Source organism: Adiantum capillus-veneris, chromosome 6 (assembly GCF_014529385.1).
Source record: "Adiantum capillus-veneris isolate H3 chromosome 6, ASM1452938v2, whole genome shotgun sequence".
In the NCBI taxonomy this organism is placed as follows: Eukaryota; Viridiplantae; Streptophyta; class Polypodiopsida; order Polypodiales; family Pteridaceae; genus Adiantum; species Adiantum capillus-veneris.
The window spans coordinates 99864896-99886376 of NC_140936.1; positions in this window are offsets into that span (position 1 = coordinate 99864896).

The window sequence follows — 21481 nt, forward strand, 5'->3', positions numbered from 1 at the left end:
CAGGGTTACTAACTATCAGATGGTGGTTCCCCTTTTCGTCTCGAAATCTATCTCTATCATCATAGACTCGAATTATCTCCAGTCTCTGAGAAGGTCTTTCTTCTATACAAATACACTTGCGTCCTGGATAGTCAGAATAAACTAGGGCTCCCCTAGAGTTTGTTCCTCTAAGAAGATTATAGTGAACTTGGCATCGTTCAAAGGGTTTTGGGAGGTACTTACTCCTAGCATTGAACCTTCACCAGAGAAACCACCTGGCTGTTGACTACCCATCATGAAGAAGGACTTATCTGATGAAGTGTCAATATCACTACCTTCCTCAATGATCGGGGCTAATGGATCAAGCCTTGCCTGCGTTATACTCTCCTCAGTGGACACTAAGCTACCCTGATCACCTACCACTTTTTGGTCTCTAGGAATGTCTCTTCCTGATCTAAAATTCATCAAAATTAGCAATGCAGTTTATCACAAATCCAACCACAATCAAATCAAAGCATTTAACCGCTAGAGGTGGTCTTAGTAATGATTGGTATAACTGGAGGGTTAACCTCAACCATTATAGTACTCTATACACTTTGGATGTTCTTGATTAGGTCTGCTAATCTGGAACTGTACTTTACCCGAGTGTTTGTCAGTCTAGAGGGAAAGTCTTAATTCCGTCTTTGCTCCGTCAAAAGGTCAAACAAGGTCCAATTTCACTTCTGAAAGAAGTTCTGGAACTCTTAAGTCAATTGGAACATCACTCTATGTCCACAGTCAGATTTTGACTTCAATAAGACCCTGTAGGCATCCTATGCGTAGGATGTCTACCTGCTCTGTTTTGGCCGAAATTTGCAGTATAGATGCCCCTTGATGTGCTGAGTCCTCAACTGTTCTCACTTTTTGATTTGTACACCTATAAACTGGTCAACTGATCAGAAATATGTTCTAGCAGCCTAAGGTTGATCTGATATTTCACCAGTCAAATCAACTCCAATTTGGACCAAAATTGACCAGAGGCTTGCCTAAGGCTATACAACACCTTGCTATGTCCAGAGTTAGATTTTGACTTCAATATCATGCCTTAGACATCCTACGCGTAGCATGTCTAACTGCTCAAAATTGCTCCAAATTCAAACCACAGACTCCTCTTAAGGTGCTGATCACTCTAGTATGCTCACAATTGGATTTGGAGTGCTAAATCATTGTGAACACATCCTATGTGTAGGATGTCTAAGTGCTCTGTTTGACTCCAAACTTGAGCCATAGCTTCCCCTTGATGTCAACAACCCAATGCTATGCTTAGATTTTAGTTTGGATTTCAAAAGACCAAATTTAGATATTCTAGCCTTTTTCAGTCAAAAATGCTAAAGTCTGCTTAAAACCTAATTTTCTCACCCAATTGAGATGAAACCTTTCTCATGCACTCAATAAATCATGTAGATCATGCTCATTAAGAAACCCTATGGTTTTGGTCTTAAAATAATGCATTGGCACCAATTTGGGTAAGATGTCTGGTAATTTCCGTCTTTTGGCCTTATCGTGTCAAGGTATGGTCAAGTTCCCCCTTCCAAGTGAATATACGGTAATTGCTACCTTCTAAAAACACTGGTCAACTCAGACTTTCAAAATTCTTACCAGAACACCCTATAGACATCCTACGCGTACGATGTCTACTGCTTCTTTTCTCAAACTAAAGTGCTACTTTGCCTTTCCTATGCTCTCAGAAAGTGCCAATATGCCTTACAAGTGCAAAAATATGCAAATTTCTCTCAATTTAAACCTATTCTGAACTCCGCCTTTTAGCTTTTGGGCAATCCAATAAGGGAAAAACACTCAAGTCTATAGGTTACTAGGGTGAAACCCACCCTCTGAACACACAGGTGACCTTAGTTTCCCCAAATTCCCTGCTAAAATCCCCCTGGAGACATGCTACATGTAGGATGTCTACTGTCCTAAAATTTAAATTTTTTCTAACAGAAGTACTCTCTATGCTCTGCAGCTCTCTCAGAAATACTCACAGAAACTTTTGAACTTCAATTCAGCTTCTAAACACTCTTTTTCCTCTTTTACAGCTCTTTGATGAGCCTAACAACAAATATAACATGCATGAAGTGCTCCAGATCATAAGTCATGATTTCCTACTTACCCTAGTCCTACTCATCATGTGAGATGGTGATTTTGGTGTCTCGGTTGCTTTCAAGCCTCTCCGGACTCTCAAGATATCTTTTCACCGCCTTTACCACTCCAACTCCTACTCTCCTACCTAATACTACCTAAGTCGAAGGATCTAGGCCAGACACTCGCTCCCTAGACTCCTCCTAAGACCTAGAGAGTCCCCCACCCTCTGATCCTATCTAAATGTAAAATAAGACTCTGGCAAGCCATAGAATCCCTATCCTCAAGGACTAGTCTCGGTCACCTACCTAGGGTTTTCGTCCCCGACAGTGATGCCAATGTTGGCTGATACGCCGCGACGGACGTCAGCACAGTGAGAACTCACCTAACAAGATTTGTCAGCTCTCTTTGGGGAGAACACACTACACTTCTTCGCACTTGATTCCGACCACCAGTGTGAGCGTAGCGTCAAGATAAACTCTCACTCTCTCTCGTACATAGAGTACGCTCAACTCACACAAACAAAAATTATAAAAAATGACAAAAAGGTTTTTTCTCATTAAGGTCAAAAGTGGTATAAATACCTTTCAATCTCAAACCCTAATGTTCCAATTGAACCATTTACTCAGTCTAAATGTCAAAAATGGGATACAATTTGGAAGCTTCTGCAAGCCCCACTATTTACAAAGGTGAAATGACAGTTTCTTCTCAATTAAGGAATGATTACAAAGGAAATTAGTATCCGGCCAGGCAATCATCCTCCGTTGAGTGTGTCCAGCCGCTAACACATGCCTTCTAAGGTCTATTGGAATTTCTCTAAGAATTTACATCAAGCCCTAGATCTTAAAAAACCCTCTCCATGACATTAAAATTTACATCTTTGGATGGAATTGTCACTCACATTTAACTCTCTCTCTCTCTCTCTCTCTCTCTCTCTCTCTCTCGTCTTTTATCTAGCCTAGGGGCACATAGAAGTACTCTTTTGAGCACATTACCATAACTAGAACGTTTCATTTCATTGTCGTCTCTCTCTTTCTCTCTCCCACCTATTATTTAGTTCACTTTGGTCTTTTTCTTCTCCTTCTTCTTCTCTCTCTCTCTCTATCTTTGTTTGTGTGAGGTTGTGTAGTATGCACGCATGTATGCGTGTAAGTACTCTTTTCAACTCTCTGTCTATCATCGCATTACCAAAACATTTCATTTCATTGCCATCTCTCTCTCCCTAATTTTCTTTTACTCTTTGGTTTTTTCCCTCTCTCTCCCCGTCTCTCTCTCTCTCTCTCTCTCTCTCTCTCTCTCTCTCTCTCTCTCTCTCTCTCTCGCACAAAAGAAACGAAGATACATACGGACACAATTGAGGAATGGGGCTACATAGCATCGACAAAGAGCATAGCAAAGGATTGGATCCATACTTTGCCGATAGCTAGAGTGAAAATGAGGATGGATTTAGCACCCAGACATGGTATCAAATTCACAGTTTTGTAGCAATTTGGACTCATCGGTGATTTTGACCTTTTGAAGACGTTAATATAGCATCTCGTTTCATTGCATTTCGTTCTCTCTATCTCTATCTTCACAATTTTTGTAATACTTTGGTCTCATAGGTCATTTGGACTTTTGAATGCCGTCCCTTTGGTCTCATAGGTCATTTTGGACTTTTGAAGACGTTAATATTATTTCATTTCTTTCTCTCTATCTTGTATTTCTATGAATTAGTTTTTACCATCTACTAATTTCATAAAACATTTCTCTCTCTCTCTCTCTCTCTCTCTCTCTCTCTCTCTCTCTCTCTCTCTTTGATTGCATTTCATTCCATTTCACAATTTTGAACAATTTGGTCGCATAGGTGACTTGGCCTTTTAGAGACGTTATTATAACATTACATTTCATTTCATTAACCTAATTTACCCAAGTTTGGGTCAATTGTAATCTCTCTCTCTCTCTCTCTCTCTCTCTCTCTCTCTCTCTCTCTCTCTCTCTCTCTCTGATTCCATTTCATTTCATTTCATTTTGTTCTCTCTATCTCTATCTTCACAATTTTTGTAACAGTTTGGTCGCATAGGTCATTTTGGTCATTTTTGTAACAACTTGGTCGCATAGGTCCATTTCATTTATTTCTCTCTATCTTGAATTTACCTAACAATAATTTAACATATCATTTCATTTCATTAACCTTAACCTAATTTACCTCAAAACATTAACCTAATTTACCTCAAAACATTCACAATCATTTTGGTCTTTTAAAGACGTTAATATAACATTTCATTCCATTTCATAACCTAATTATATTTCATTTCATTTCATTTCATTAACCAAAACATCTCTCTCTCTCTCTCTCTCTCTCTCTCTCTCTCTGAGTGAAAAAACAAATGATAACAAATTAAAACTGGACCAAAATATTTAGTTGATGAGCGACTTGGTTGAGCTTCACACCTCACCTCCGCTTGCACACGCTGCTGTCTCTACAATCAAAAAGACAGCGTTAACCTTGCCTATCTCTACAATCTCTACAATAAAAAAGACAGCGTGAGAGAGAGGGAAGCAAAGCCGTGGCGGGAGCAGGAGGGAGAGAGAGCGGGACTGTAGTGCCTGGTGGGAGCAGGAGGGAGAGAGAGCGGGACTGCACTGCCGTGGCAAGACTGCAGTGCCTAGCCGTGGCCATGAGAGAGGTGCAGGACGACTGGAGTGCCTGATCGTGTGGCCGTGAGAGAGCTATGGGAGGATTGTAGTTCCTGGCTGTGGCCGTGACCGTCATGACCTGGCCACATTGCTTGCAGTGGGATACTAGCCAAGGACGTCAGCGTGGCGCGGTTGTCGTCGGTGGAGTGCATTGGAGGGAAGTATGGTCATTGGCAAGAAAATGCAAGCAAGTAAACCACATCCATGCAAAAAAGGTGGGGGGGCGGGCGGGGGGGGGGGGGGGGGGGGAGACAAAGAGAGAGAGAGAGAGAGAGAGAGAGAGAGAGAGAGAGAGAGAGAGAGAGAGAGAGAGAGAGAGAGAGAGAGAGAGAGAGAGAGAGAGAGAGAGAGAGAGAGATGGACTCCAATGCAGCATGAGCATGACGAAGCACCACATCCATGCAAGCAAATTCAAGCAAGGCAGGCGGACCCGTGGAGAGAGAGAGAGAGAGAGAGAGAGAGAGAGAGAGAGAGAGAGAGAGAGAGAGAGAGAGAGAGAGAGAGAGAGAGAGAGAGAGAGAGAGAGAGAGAGAGAGAGAGAGAGAGAGAGAGAGAGAGAGAGAGAGAGAGAGAGAGAGAGAGAGAGAGAGAGTGCTGGACTCTGACGTAGCATGAGCATGAAAAGCAAGCATGAGGCTGACAGTGTGAGGATAGAGCAAACATACCAAGGCTTCGAGCTCCTCCTGTGTCTTCTTCTTCTTCTTCTTCTCTCTCTCTCTCTCTCTCCCTCTCTTGTACTTCACGGAGAGTAGGGAACGACTGAGCTAATGAGGTTCTCTATCGGTTGTAGTATGTACATCAGTGAGCAGAGAATATGAGGTACCGAGGTTCCGTGCATCACGCCAGTCGTCGTACTTCAATGTACTTGAAAGCTACAGAGAGCCGCTACTAGTGCTATGAAAAGCGGGTTAATTCGCAATTTCGCAGGGAGTAAAAGTTTTTTTGTCCTACGCCTTCAGGTCACAGAAACTGACACCTGGCATAGGAACCCTTCCGTCATAATATGTTAGTAGATTTATTTGCAAACAAATCTAACTCAAAGAGAGGCTAACAAATCTAACATTTGCAAACAAATCTATCAAATCTACCACGCACGAAGAGATTTCATCTACGTCACAATGCAACCTATATAAAATGAACGAGGTATGTCTCTCTATCTCTATCTTTCTCATTTTGTTTTTTCATTTATGCATGTATGTGTGTGTTTTTGTGTGTGTGTGTGTGTCTGTGTGTGTTTCTATGCGTGTGTTTGTGGAGTAGAATACAATAGGGAAAGGGGGGGGGGGGGGGGGGGGGGGTGTTTTGTGTTTACCTTACCTTGTAGTGCGGTTTCCCATTAGGTTGAGCTTTCAAAGACGAGCATGGTAAACCCCATTCAATGAAGTAGATGAAAGAAAATCAAAGATCCTCCTCAACCTGAACATGCCTGTGTGTTTGTGTGTGTGTGTGTGTTGTTGTTGCTGTGTTTGTGGGAGGGAGAAGGTGGAGACACATGGACTAGGGAGAGAGGGAGTGAGGGTGTGGGAGGTGGAGAGGGGGGAAAGGAGCTTGAAGATGAGGCGATGGCAGAGAGGAAGGAGAGCAGAGTATGCAACAAAAACGTGGCATACTCCGTCCTCCTTCCTTTTTTAGGCCCCAGGCTTTATCGCGGGTATTATCGCGAGCATTACCGTAGGTATTACCGCGCTTATTTCCGTGACCCGTCATTTCAAAAGGATACAAGAGTATCCGAGGTTTCGGGGGGGGGGGGGTTACAAACCACCTCCTCTACCCTTAGATATCAATTATTTCATTTCTTAGTCTTTTGAGTTTTTTGATAAAGATTTATATTTTTTTTTCATGATTATTTTTTTGTAGCACTTTTAGATGTTTTTTAATTGCATTTTATAAGTCCACTTTTATTTAAAAATATTTATAGAACTCATTGCACTTTATTCTCTTTGAATTTAACGTCATTTTGTTGTTTAAATTGAAGTTTAGAACTTTTTATAATAAATGGTTTATTTTTTAGGGCACATATGACTAAATAAAAAATTTATCGCGTGTTCAAGACATCGACTGGGATGATGGTGGCCCCCTCGAGGTCCCGAGCGTGATCGCTGGCTCAAGGAAGAACTTCCTTGCCCTTGCTCCAAGTGTAAAAAGGCATTCCCTCGCTTGAGACACATTGCATTGGAGTACGTGAAGAACGAAGGGCTTTAGCATCCTCGAAAAAGTGCTCGGAGAGATGAGAGCGCCACTCACCCATCGCTTGAGGAGGTGTCCCATTGGTCTGTGTTAGGGGGTGGTGCCCCGATGCACAATGCCGAACGGTAGAGGCAAGAGCAATTGGATGATTTGGGTGCACCGCATGGTGATCCTCCCATTAGCTCTACTTCGACGGCTCCTGTGTTGTCTGTCGCACTTTGAGGCAGAGAATGAGCACATGTTTGACATGTGTGATGAGTTAGTGGCTCATGAATGCGATGTGTGTGAGGAGGATTGCCAGCCCTGCACTCAACGAGCAATAGCAATGGAGGATAGATTGATGGTGAGTGCCCGAACACCTCTTTACGATGGTGCACAGTACTCAGTGCTCCGGGCATCCTTGGAAGTCCTCAACCTGCAAGTGAAAATTGGTTGGATCAATACAAGTGTCAATGCACTCCTTGGGTAAGTTTGAAATATGGCTTCTTAATTATACACCCTTCATTCGGTTTATGGTGCCACCTTCTTGCGATTGTACTAATACGTTTGTTTGTTGTAGTTTGATGGGCAAAATGTTGCCAAAAGATCACCACATGCCTCCAGATCCTCATCGAGCTAGATCGCATGTCACTGCACTTGGAATGGAGTATGATCGCATCCATGCGTGCATAAATGATTGCATGCTATACCACAATGACCACGCCCATGCTACCTCATGTCCCGTGTATGAGAAGCACGATACAAGACCAGAGTGAATTGGACGCACCTACCCCGCAAGGTATTGAGACATTTTCCATTAATTCCTCGCATTCAACACATGTTTAAAAGCATGTCTATCATGGAGCTTCTTGCGTCCCGTGTATGAGAAGCACGATATAAGACCGGAGTGAATTGGACGCACCTACCCCGCAAGGTATTGAGACATTTTCCATTAATTCCTCGCATTCAACACATGTTTAAAAGCATGTCTATCATGGAGCTTCTTGCGTGGCATGCCAACCACCGCTCAAATGGTGGAATGATGCGTGTCCCTACCGATTCACTTGCATGGAGGCACATCGATACTCAATGGACAGAGTTTGGGTTGGATCCTTGACACTTGAGGCTTGGGTTAGCAAGTGATGGTGTCAACCCCTTCGGCACTAAGTCTACTTCATGGAGCACTTGGCCTGTGGTAATCGTCAACTACAATATTCCACCATGGGAGACAGCCAAGAAGGGCAATATACTTCTTTCCTTGCTTGTGCCAGGGAAGTACAAAGTGCCAAATATTGACATCTACCTCGAGCCCCTCATCAAGGAGTTGGAGTTATGGAGAGGCATTCTTGTTGTAGATGTCTCACTTGCAGAGGGGGAAAGAGAAGCCATTGTGAGGGGAATGCTTATGTGGACTGTGTACGACTATCTTGGGCTTGGAGAGATTTTTGGTATCTCTCTTTTCCTCTGTCTCCCTCTATCCCTCTCTCCCTTTAGTTTTGTCTCTCTCTAACAATATGATATGTATGAAGGTTTGTCCACATCGGGTCACAATGCATGTCCTACTTGCGGGCCATCATTGGTGATAAAGAGGCCCGATGCCTTGTGCAAGGTAACCTATCCAGAAAACCATTGTTTCTTACCCCAAGGGCATAGCAAGCACAAGGCTCCAACAAACAGGAAGACCCCTCTAAAGGTCACGATGGCAGATTGGGCAACCATTTGGGAAGAGCACTACAACAACAATCCGAATTCGTGCCCTCCACTAAAAGGCATGTTCAAGTATTCCATATTTTTAAGGCTTCCTTATTGGAAGGACTTAAAAATATAACAGCTCTTGGATCCCATGCACATATTCAATAATGTAGCCCAAACACTATGGGACCACATTATTAGCAAGAAGGACTCTTTGGGTGCGAGGGAGGATTTGAGGCTTTTGAAACGTCTCCTCACCTTGCTACTCTACGCCATGCCCTCAATGCCAAAGACTGTGCTTCCTAAAGCACCATGGATGCTTGCCAAAGAAAAATTATACAAAGTGAAGGGTACCATTGCTTCTATTCGCACACCAACAAGATACATGAGGTCGCTAAAGGGAGCTTTCACAAAAGCAAAGAAAGGTGGAATCGTTCAATTGTATGGGTTGAAAGTTCATGATTGGCACAAGATGATTCAGATAATGTCCCTCCCCCTATTCTACATATTTTTTGTGTGTATGACTTTCTCTCACTTTCCCTCTCCCTAATTTACATTGTAGTTCATTCTGCCGGTGAGTATGTGTATGTGTCGGGACAAGAAAGTCAGGGATGCTATTTTCAAACTTGGAGAGCTAGTTAGGTACACCACAAGACTCCACTCAACTACACTTTTTTTTATTCACACAATAATCTCAACTAGCACTTAGTGTATCCTAGTGTGTTTTCTTGCAGATTTGTGAGGTCCAAGGAAATTGAAATAGATGCTTTCTCTGCTGCTCAAACACTTGCAACAAAAACTGTATTTGCCATTGAGGATGCTTTTCCTCGATCGGTCCTTCTTAGTCAAATCCACCTCTTGGTTCACATGGTGGAGGAGATCGCTCTATGTGGAGTAGTGCATGCACGATGGATGTTATTTTTAATGAGGTTTTTAAAGACTCTCAAAGATTTTGCGCGTCTCCGGTCTCAACTAGAAGCATCTATGGCTGAACGGTGGATTGTGCAAGAGGCATTTTTTTACATCTCAAAGTATTTGGCACAAGTAATTCCTTCAAAGCCTCACTGTGATCAGACGAGGAAGATGCAAGGACGACTTCACACTTGCCAAGTGGAAAGGGAAAACTACTTAACATGGATATGAATCTATCCCGAGTGGTCAGTAACTTTTTTATTCTCAATGCAAATATTATGACCAAGTGGGTGGGCTTGTGGAAAATGTAGAAGGCAAGGCGTTTGCAAGAGAGAGAAGCATGGAAGCAAGCACATGGAGGAAGGAGGAGGGCACCCCTAGTGCGTAGACACCTTGCATGTTTCCCATATCTCATTAGTGTGGAGTGGATTCATGAGAGTGGCCGAAGCAAAAGCGTGTGGAGAAGAGATCACTAACAAAGAATGGGAGTATGAACGAGGCTGCATACCAAAGGTAGAGTACTCATATACCTAAACCATATTGTAAATTTTTTTCTTGATTTTATCTTTGTATTTGATAAAAGATATTTTCCTATTTTGTAGTGCCTTTCCTTTAACTCTATTTGTTCAAAGGGTTGTCACTTTTGTATGTGCCACATTGATGAGCGTAGAACCACCATGGATTGTGCTATCATTGCTACAGTCCGAGGCGTAGAGTTCCCTGCAAAATACCCAAAAATAGCATACTACAAACCATAGAACAGACTAATCAACATACCTGGCAACCATATAGACGCATAATCGTGTTATACACGAACAGAGAGAGATAGAGTGTGAGAGAGAGACATAGCGCGCGTGCAAACGCACCTCCTAGAATCGAGTGCTACGCCGGCACGGTGAGAGAGGAGAGGGGAGAGGTGAGAAGAATAACACAGACACTGGGTGCAATCTCCCCCCCGTGCAAGAGTGAGAATTTTTCTCTTGCATGTATTTAATTTATAGATTTCTTGAATGCTCAAAGTGAATACAAACTGGCCGCCGGCCGGACATAATTGGCCAAAGCTCACAAAGAGCACTTGAATAATCAAATATACATAAAATGTAACATCCTTCTGCATAATCCATTATCTGCTGATGCTCTTGCCACCTGTCAGCTGTAATAGATAATAAAATATCAATTCTATAACATACCTCTCCGTTGGAAAGCAACTGTCCTCAGTTGCGAAAATAAAAATCTGCAAACAATACTTGTCAAAAACAGTGATTAGTATGTTGTGTCAAAACATCACATAATAAAAGAAAAATGTATGAAACTAAACAATATTAGCTTATGCCTGCCGTCATCCACATACTACCTATTCTAGTGTCCCATACCACTAGAATAAGCAGTATATGTCATACCCTGATGAATCAGGATATCATTGGTCACACTCATCATTAATCTCATAATGTCAAGTCTCATCACATTAACACTGCCATAATAATCACCAGATACCAAATCCGAATCCAATTCCAATTCCACAATATAAGTCCAAATCCAACTCACTTTCATTATGTACCCGGGTAACAAAATCATACCAGTCACAGTGGTGGTCAGCCACTGCAGCATGATTTTGTAATTGGTGTTGCCTAAATCGGCGAATCTACACCAATATGACGTGCTTCCTAAATCGGTGAATCTGCATTTGATATGAGTTCAAAAAGCGTGAATCTGTAGTTTTTTGTTGTGCTGCCTAAATCGGCGAATCTGCACTAGATGAGCATTGACACACTGCCTAAATCGGCGAATCTGTGTGCATGTGACCAATGGACTAGGCTAGGCATAAAAAATGAAAAATAAATGACCTATTTGATATGAAATTGGAATAGACTGGAATGTGAAATCATGTATCAAATCTTAGTGATCATTGCACACCGACTGAGCTCATGTAAGTAGTGAATGACAAGTCATCTCAACAAGAGTCCTGTCGACTCACACAAACTCATAATCGAACACCTGAGACTTGACATTATTAACTAGAGGATTCGCCCATAAGGATATGTGGTGAAGAGTGGGGAAATTTGGAAGGACCAAGAGAAGACATGGGATAAGCATTTGTGGTGAATTAGTTAATCTTACTTTTAGGTCTAAAGATACATAGAGAAATTTTACTTATCAGGGATAATTGTAATGATGTTTCAATCTTTTGTAACTACTATAAAATAAGGGACCATATGGCTTGAAGTTTCATTGTTAGCATACACCACTACACTTATTTTGGTATTTTATTTAAATATTTATACTTAGGTGTGTGTTTTATTAAACCTGTGTATGCCTTCTTTCATCCTCTTACACCATAAGTATATTTTGCCAATGTGTACATACTCTAACCTCATATTTTTCTTTTATACGAATCACCCCCACATTTTCACCCTCACCCTCGTGAAAACAAAAAAATTGATTTCTACTCATTGGTCACGTTTATTATATTATTTACTTGCATACCTTTTCCTCTTTCACCCAAAATAATACAAAGAGGGACCATATCATATGATTCCAATATCTTTCCATATCCATAATTCCTCCATATTTTTATTATTATTTTTACTCATTATTCTAACACCATGTGCTCATTGAGCTAAAGTCGAGCTAAAGTCCATGAATAGTCCATACACTAGTCCCACCATGTATATATTTCTTTATTCACCAATAATCCTCCTCCATGCATGGGTCAAGGGCAACTTGGGGTCTTTGTATTATGATATGACAAAGGAGGGGCTCACTCTTGGATGCATTGTACAAATTCAACAAAGGAGGGGGCCACTGAAGACTTTTTGTGAAGAAAAAACAGGTCTTTTGGTGGGATTTTTAATATCCATCTCCACTCCGAATTTGGAGCGGTGGTCAAAAGAGAAAATGTAGCCCCCGCTCTGAATAATCACCTCAAATGTTTTCACGATTTTTGGAGCTACCAGGGGTGAGCTATGATGTTTTGAGAGGACCCCAGCCTGCCCACGTTTCTCACAAGTAGCCCATAGTCTTCTCTCACCTCTTTCCACACTTCTACACACACACATTCCTCTCAATCCCTCACTCAAACCTGCACCTTCAATGGTTTCTCTCACCTTCTTCACCATTAACCTCCCCACTTACTTCCATAGCTCTCATATGAGCTCTCCATGTACATACACCATCTCTATGCCTCTCTCTATTATCTCCAAAGTACAATTCCATCTTACTCCTTATATATATACATAAATTCAGCATGTGTACCATGCTTAACCTTTGCAAATCAAGAGATCTCATCAACGGAATTACCATTTTCATCACGATAATCAACCTTGGCGACAGTGGCGTAAAGAAGGGAAGACGAAGAAGAAGATCGATAGTCATTTTGAGAACCTACACAAGTAAGTCCAAAACTTCTTCAAGCTTCACCATCACAAGGATTTTCTCACTTCATTCAACCATCTTACTTCAACCATCCACCTCATTCTACCCATTGTAAATATATCATTAACTTTCTAGTGATTACTAACACTAACCACTAACATACTAACACAAAATAGCCATTGACCTAACCATAAAAGACACCTCACCTCAAGACATGTGTATAGTAACTCTCTCTCTCTCTCTCTCTCTCTCTCTCTCTCTCTCTCTCTCTCCTTACTTACTTTCACCTTATCTACCATCAATAATGCTCTCTTTTGAGCCCACACCCATGAATCAAGCAGACAAAGAAGGCCCGCAATGTTTTGATATTCAAAAAAATCATAATCCTGATTTGTTAGCTTGTAAATTAGGATTTCCAATAATCTTAATGAGGGGTCTCCAACCTATAAATAGGCCCCTCTCCTTCTTGTAAAACAACCTCCAACATCTCACATAGCACCCCAACACTCTAGGCGTGAGGAGAGACTTAGGTGTAGCAACCACTTGTGAGCTTCACTCTTGGTGTGAGAGAAGCCTTCAAGCTACACATTGCAAGTGAGAGAGCGTGAGTTCCTCAAATCTCAAAACCACTATTGTATATGCTCCTTCATCATCAATAAATTGATGTTTGGTGCATCAAAGGCGTGATTCGACGTTCAAATCTTCGTCCTTCCATTTGTGCAATATGGTTTGGTGAATTCAAGGTGACTTGTGTATTTTGAGTTTCTATCGGTTGATCTTGATTTTAGAAAGTGTTTTAGTGTGTTTTTCATTGCCAATTTTGTGTCCATTGTAAGAGGGTATTGTGGTGAGAGGTCTCCCACACCCTAAGACAGTGTGTGTGTGTGTTTTGGAAATGATTAGCAATCACTAAGCATTGAGTGAGTTTTTGTACAAGCTCTACGATAGCATCATAACAAACCATCTCCATTTGCAAGTCACAAATAAGGTATTACGCAAGATCCTTTTCTCTCTCTCTTCCCTTTGCTCTAGCTCTCTCTGGTCCATTTTGTGTGTGTCTTGGTGTGAGGTTGCTTGTGTGTGTTGTGTGGTGCATCTTCTTGGTTGTACCAAAATCTCTCTTGCGTCCTAGTTCGCATACCATAACTAGGTGGTGCCCCTATCTTGTTTGGGTTTGGATGTGGGTTTGTTGTTGTGTTGTGCTTGTGGTTGCCCCAGTCCCAATTGAGCAGCACGGGAGCCTTGAGGGGTGTTTAGAGGTCTCCTCTCTTGTTGCCCGCCCCGGACCGCCTCAATTTTGGTGCCCCCACGGAGGACGAGCGGTTGTGTTAGCATACACAAGGTAAGTCTTCAAAAACTAGTTGTGTTTACATGAACAATCCACCACCTCCTAATCCTGCTCATGCAACTCAATTTCATCAATTTCATTGGGTGCAAGGGATTAGGATAAATGTTCGCATTGATAGAAAAATATGTTTTCAACAACGTATTGTATTCCTCTTTGGTGCCGAAGCATTAAGAGATATTCTACAATCTCCAAATCCTATTATACTCCCACTTGTAGACTATAATGTCTCTTTTGATGTACATGTGTCTATCTTGTTTTAGCTAGGGTAATGAATCAAGAGGACTTGTATCGTACATTCATTCCTTTGGCTAGACAAGACGTGCATGTAATATTTGGCACAAAGTTACAATTTCAACGTGTTTTCCGTCGTATGTTTGAACCTAGGAAAGTAGCGGCTATCAATGCCTCAGTCAATCCGTTCATTTTTCCATTGATTCGCTATGATCTAAGATTTGACGTTTATATTTTCATTCTACTTTGAAATTTGATTTTGCAACACAAAAAATAAAAAAAGAAAAAGAAATTTTTGAGTAAAACCAGTAACATGGATACAACTAGGCAAATGAGTGGTTACCCCTTGTTCTTTGGAGAGCCTGGGGAGGATGCAGAATTATTTTTAGCGAATTTCAAGATGTCTTGCCGTATCAAGAGGATAGTAACTAATCAAGAACGTGTAGAGATGTTTGAGGTGGTCCTTAGGAAAGATGCTAGCACTTGGTTTGATTCTTTGCCTGAGGAAGTTAAAGGGAATTACACGGAAGTTGTGAATCATTTTAAGAGGTACTTCTTTGATCCCCAAAACACTCAAAATCTATGGCAAGATATTGTCTCTCACAAACAAAAAGACTTAGATGACTACTACATGTATAAACAAGAGTTTCTACGTCTTTGGGCTGTATGGGTGAGAAATGTTGCTAACCCTGGTGATGGTGCAGAATTTCTAAAGAAGGAGAGGTTCATAGCTGGACTCTTTTCTGACCTTAAGGTAAAAGTTGAGGCGGGTGCACCTGCTACCTTTGATGCAGCTGAAACTAGGGCTGTTGAGAAATATAGGAAACTCAAGTGCTTAAGGGGAGAGGTTCCAATAGAAGGTCTGAAACCCAAAGGTAAGTCACAAACATCAACATCTAGGGAGCTTCCTGAGGTAATGACGAAAGTGATTGACAAGTTAAATGAATCCTTAAGCAGCCTGTCAATTCACCTTGCACAAGCTGTAGGTCCTAAGGGACAAGCAAAGAAGTCAGAAGAGCGAGATCCACCACGACCTAGGAGAGTCTTGCAATGTTGGAATTGTGGAGAGTCTGGACATGGGATGTATAATTGTCCTTGGCCCCGTGGGGAGCCAGGGATACCTAACTTGAATCACCCAGTGATGAATGCAGGTGATGGAGCTAGTCAACAACCACAGCTTCTACAAAGGCCAAATGGAGCAAGACCACCTCCACGAGGAGTGGAAGGAGTTCCACCTTTGCCAGATCCAAATGTGCATGTGGTAGAGGTGACAAATTCAAGAGAGGTTGACATGGAAGCAAATGGCATTAAGCGTGGCCGAGGGAAAGGTAAGGAGAAAGAAGGAGTTACATCACAAAGTGACCATGGATGAGAAAAGAAGGCAAAGGAGACCAAGGAAGCTAAGAGGACTCGACGTCGTATCAATCTCCAAGACTTCCCTCTTGGACATGGTATAGATCCATACAACCTATTGGAAGACATGAGAGGTAAGGGTCCTGATATCTCATGGCCTCAGTTTCTTGCATTATGCCCACAAGTTAGGAGGGATTTAACAAAGGCAGTTAGCACTAGGAGAAAGATAAAAGAGAGTGTTCCTGTTGTAAAATTTGCACATGCTGAAATGAATGAGGATATCACACCTGTGCTAGATTGTTACATCAAAGGAAGATTGGTTAGGAAAGCTCTAGTGGATGGGGGTGCACAAATTTGCATCATGACAGAAGGACTCATGCAAAGACCAGGCATGCACATCCATGAGACACCTGAAATTAAAGTCAAAATGGCAAACAATAGCAAGTCTAGGTGCGTAGGCATTTGTAAAAATGTCTCTGTGGAGGCCTTTGGCATTAAGAAGGCAGTGGATTTCTATGTCATGTCTACCAAAGGAAATGGTTACCCATTTATCCTAGGGAGACCATGGTTAATGAAAATGCGAGCTTTGCCAGATTGGGAGAGTGGAAATCTGATTTGCAAGAATGACAATCATAAGAAGGTTGTCTTTGACATGAAGGAGCAACGCCAAGAGGAGCTCCATGAAGAATCATCTCAAAGTGAGACGGAGGAAGGCTGGACCGATAGCACTTCAGAAGGAGAAAGTAGCGGCAACATTACTGAAGAGGAGTCTTCCATCGAAGTCATGGGGATAAGGTTTAATCCAAACAACCAAGAGACCTCTTGCCCAGGTTTGGAAGAGGTAGGTTCCCAAGAGAACCAAAATGTGCAAGATGAAGGAATGTTAGAAGGTATGTTGTCTACAACACTTACAAAGGATGAAAGAGAGGAGTTCAAATGTGTGCTAAGAAAATTTCCTAGGCTTTTTGCTAAAGACTACACCGATGTGCGTGGAGTAGATGTTGTTCAACACAAAATTGAGTTGAAGCCAGAGACCACACCTAAGGCTCAGAAGCTACGAAGGCTAGGAGTCATCAAGGAGCAGGCTTTACTCAAGGAGGTAAGAAAGCTTCTAGCAGCAGGTTTCATTTATCCAGTGGAGAATTCAGAGTGGGTCTCTCCCGTTGTTGTCACTCCCAAGAAGAACGGCAAGTGGAGGGTGTGTGTGGATTACCGTCCACTCAATGAGGCAACAAAAAGAGATCACTTTCCCCTCCCATTTCAAGATGAGATACTAAATGAGGTAGCTGGTAATGAGAAGTACACTGTGTGTGATGGCTACTCAGGTTACTTTCAAATAGGTATCGCATTGGAAGATCAATTGAAAAAAAACTTTATCACTCCTTGGGGTTGTTATGCTTTTAGAGTCATGCCATTTGGTCTGACAAATGCTCCTGCAACATTCCAACGTTTCATGAACATGGTGTTTCAAGCATTCTTTGGAAAGTCAATTAGGGTGTTCATTGATGATTTTTGCATTTATAGCTCAAAATCATTGCATCTACAAAGGGTGGAAGAAAGTTTAAAGAAGCTCTACGCCATGGGAGGTCAACTCAATCTGGACAAGTGCTACATAGGTGAGGATGAAGTGATCTTGCTCGGTCACAAGGTTTCCTATAAAGGCATTGAGGTGGATCCTTTGAAGGCAAAGGCTCTTATTGAGCTCCCATCACCGAAGAGTCTTAAGGAGGTCATCTCTTTCATTCAGAAGGTGAAGTATATGTCACGCTTCATTCACTTAGCCTCAGAGTTGCTTCATCCTTTGCAAAAGTTGACACAACAAGTAGAATTTGCATGGTCTGATGAGCTTGAAGAGTATTTTTGTAACATTAAAGTCATTTTGTCAGAGCTACCAACACTCATGCGTCCTTGTTGGGAGTACACATTCTTTGTTAGCTCTAGTGTTGGAAGGGAAACAATTGGTGCTGTGTTGCTACAACAAGATCCCCATAGTACCAGGATGCGACCCATCTACTTTGCTAGTAGGGTCATGAATGCCTTGGAGAGAAGCTACACAGAGGCAGAACTCATGATGCTTTCTCTCATGTTTGCGGTGAGAAAGTTTAGATCCTACTTGCTACCAAAACCTTTTGTAATTCTCACTGCAGAAAATTTGTTTCCTTGGGTGTCATCTCAAATGAATCTTAGCACTAGGATCTCAAAGTGGATTATGGAATTGCAAGATTTCCAATACTCTTTCAAGGTAGAAGATAGTGTGCGTGCACAATTGGCAGGGATCCTTACTTATAGGGTACATGAGAAGGTGATTAAGGTGCCTGAAGTAAAGACCCTACCATTGCCACCACCTAAAAGTATTCCTAATGCTTTTACCTTGTTCTTTTATGGATCTTTTCGACGAGTCACAGGAAAAGCAGGGGGAGGGCTAGTGTTTCTCAACCCAAGTGGAGAGGTGGTCATGAAAGAGAAGGTCAATCTACCAGGTTCAACTAGCGACAATGAAGCAGAATACGACATACTACTTCATGGTTTGAAGATGTGCATTGGCCAAGGTATACAACGTCTCATGGTAAAGGGAGATGCACTTCTCATTGTGAAACAGATTTTAGGCATTTGGGCATGCAAGAATGAAAACCTAAGGACAAAATTTCATGCCATTCGTAGGCTGTTTAATCAATTTGAAGAAGTGCAACTATATCATATTCCTAGGAAACAGAATGAAGATGCCGATTTACTTGCATAGCAAGTAGTTACATGTGTTGAGAAAGAAGTGCAGGTCATCATGGTGGCAGCAGTTGTTAAGCAACCAAGATACCAGGGATTGGAGTCATTGACTCCCATTATTGGCTACATTTTGGAGGGTGAGTTTCCACAAGACTTCACGAAGGCTCAAAAGAGGAGACTCGTGAAGAAGGCAAGCGCGTATCTCTTCCTAGAAGGATCCCTCTATCAAAGAGGGAAGGATCAAGTGTGCAAAAGAGTACCAACTATCGAGGAAATTCCAGCCATTCTAAAAGGTTTGCATGAAGAGGCATGTGGTGGTCCTTTTGCCCAAGAATTAACTGTGAAGAAGATTTTTCTTGCGGGGTATGTTTGGCCAAGTTTGCATGTGGATGTTCAACATTGGTGTAAAAGCTGTCACAATTGTCAGATAAATGGAAATAGAAGGTTGGTTCATGGCCGAGGCAAATAGTTCTTGCAAATGGACCCTTTGAAAAGTGGGGCATTGATGCTATGGGTCCTCTGCCTAGGACTACATGACTAGGTGGGTAGAGGCTCAAAGTGTGGCAAGGGTAAATGGGAAAACAGTGAGCAGGTTTGTCTACACTAATATTTGTTGTAGATTTGGCACACCTCTAGAGATTGTTTCTGATAATGGTCCGGGTTCAAGAAGGGTTTACTCACAGAAGTTTGTGAAGAGCTTCACATTCTACATCGTCATAGCACACCATACTACCCACAGTCAAATGGTTTGGTGGAGAACGCTAATGGTGTCATTGCAGGAATCATTAGAAAGATGGTGCAAAACAAGACAAAATTATGGGATGACTTCTTGGATGGTGCCTTGTGGGCATATCGAACCACATATAGGGAAGCCACGGAGTTCACACCATTTCACTTGGTCTATGGTCAAGAGGCTTTGCAGCCTATCGAGCTCAACGTTCCAACAATGCGACTTCATGGCAAAGGTGCACAAGATGATCAAGAGGTATGGATGGATCGACTTCTTACATTAGTGGAGCTTGAGTGGAAAAGAGAAGCAGCTTACGAGTGCTACAAGAGGAAAGCCACACAAGAGAAAGAAACGCACGACAAGAAACTGAAGGACAAAGGCATCAAGGAAGGAGAGCTTGTGCTAAGGTATCACAATCAACTTGACAATCGTTTTGATGCCAAGTTTGAAACTAGATGGCAAGGGCCATACATAGTCAAGAAGTCTTTCAATTCAAGTTACTATCATCTTATGGACTTGAATGGTAAAGAGAACTCCAGGAAGGTAAACGGGTATCGCTTGAAGCCCTATTTGAGTCGCCTTCTACCAAAGGATCTACCAAAGATCTGTCAAGAGGCCGCTGTCTCATGTAAGTATTGTTACATGAAGCATGAGTGTAACTCCAGCCAAAATTCTGAGGGGCCAAACAATGAAGATCTCGTCAAGGACTCTGAAGCACTCTCTTTGGAAAAGATGCTCTATGATGCTACATGAATATACCATCATCCTGGGGAAGGGCTAATGATAGCCGTTTTTCGGCTCTCCATAATTGCCATAGTAAGTTACTCCACCCTACCAAATTCACCCAAACGTTATGGCTATCCCTACCATTTCACTGTAAATAGGCGTGTGTGAGATAGGGGGCTTTTCCCATATCTTCTTAAAATCCTCAGCTAGCTAGTCACTGGGCTAGTTGAGTCAAAAAAATAAATAAAATCAAAAAAATAAATTATATTATGGCCCATTTGTGTGTAAATATTGCATTATATATATGGCCTAAATATAGGGATTTTTATAATTATTTTGGTATTTTATTTAAATATTTATACTTAGGTGTGTGTTTTATTAAACCTGTGTATGCCTTCTTTCATCCTCTTACACCATAAGTATATTTTGCCAATGTGTACATACTCTAACCTCATATTTTTCTTTTATACGAATCACCCCCACATTTTCACCCTCACCCTCGTGAAAACAAAAAAATTGATTTCTACTCATTGGTCACGTTTATTATATTATTTACTTGCATACCTTTTCCTCTTTCACCCAAAATAATACAAAGAGGGACCATATCATATGATTCCAATATCTTTCCATATCCATAATTCCTCCATATTTTTATTATTATTTTTACTCATTATTCTAACACCATGTGCTCATTGAGCTAAAGTCGAGCTAAAGTCCATGAATAGTCCATACACTAGTCCCACCATGTATATATTTCTTTATTCACCAATAATCCTCCTCCATGCATGGGTCAAGGGCAACTTGGGGTCTTTGTATTATGATATGACAAAGGAGGGGCTCACTCTTGGATGCATTGTACAAATTCAACAAAGGAGGGGGCCACTGAAGACTTTTTGTGAAGAAAAAACAGGTCTTTTGGTGGGATTTTTAATATCCATCTCCACTCCGAATTTGGAGCAGTGGTCAAAAGAGAAAATGTAGCCCCCGCTCTGAATAATCACCTCAAATGTTTTCATGATTTTTGGAGCTACCAGGGGTGAGCTATGATGTTTTGAGAGGACCCCAGCCTGCCCACGTTTCTCACAAGTAGCCCATAGTCTTCTCTCACCTCTTTCCACACTTCTACACACACACATTCCTCTCAATCCCTCACTCAAACCTGCACCTTCAATGGTTTATCTCACCTTCTTCACCATTAACCTCCCCACTTACTTCCATAGCTCTCATATGAGCTCTCCATGTACATACACCATCTCTATGCCTCTCTCTATTATCTCCAAAGTACAATTCCATCTTACTCCTTATATATATACATAAATTCAGCATGTGTACCATGCTTAACCTTTGCAAATCAAGAGATCTCATCAACGGAATTACCATTTTCATCACGATAATCAACCTTGGCGACAGTTGCGTAAAGAAGGGAAGACGAAGAAGAAGATCGATAGTCATTT